General features: G+C 53.6%; 1 protein-coding gene across 1 annotated transcript in view; it reads left to right on the plus strand.

The window, feature by feature from the left end:
• The window catches only part of LOC106868856 (cilia- and flagella-associated protein 100-like), a 24,902-nt gene that overhangs the window by 23,510 nt on the left and 1,090 nt on the right, over positions 1-302 (plus strand). The window lies entirely within an intron of this gene.

Consider the following 302-nt stretch of genomic DNA (forward strand, 5'->3'; position numbering starts at 1 on the left):
GGCTCCAATCTCATTTGGCAAAGTTTCTACAGCTGGATGCCCTTCCTAATGCCAACCACTCAGAGAGTGTAGTGGGTGCTTTTACGTGCCACTAGCACGAAGGCCAGTCAGGCGGGTATTGGCAACAGCCACGCTCAAAATGGTGTATTTTATGTGCCACCCGCACAAGAGCCAGTCCAGGGGCACTGGCAACGATCTCGCTCGAAAGTCTTTACACATGCCATCCGGCACAAGTGCCAGAAAGGCGACGCTGGGCACAGGTGCCATCTTCGCAAGCTGAGTTTCGTGTCCAATGAAGGAGA

This window comes from Octopus bimaculoides, chromosome 26 (assembly GCF_001194135.2).
Source record: "Octopus bimaculoides isolate UCB-OBI-ISO-001 chromosome 26, ASM119413v2, whole genome shotgun sequence".
Classification (NCBI taxonomy): domain Eukaryota; kingdom Metazoa; phylum Mollusca; class Cephalopoda; order Octopoda; family Octopodidae; genus Octopus; species Octopus bimaculoides.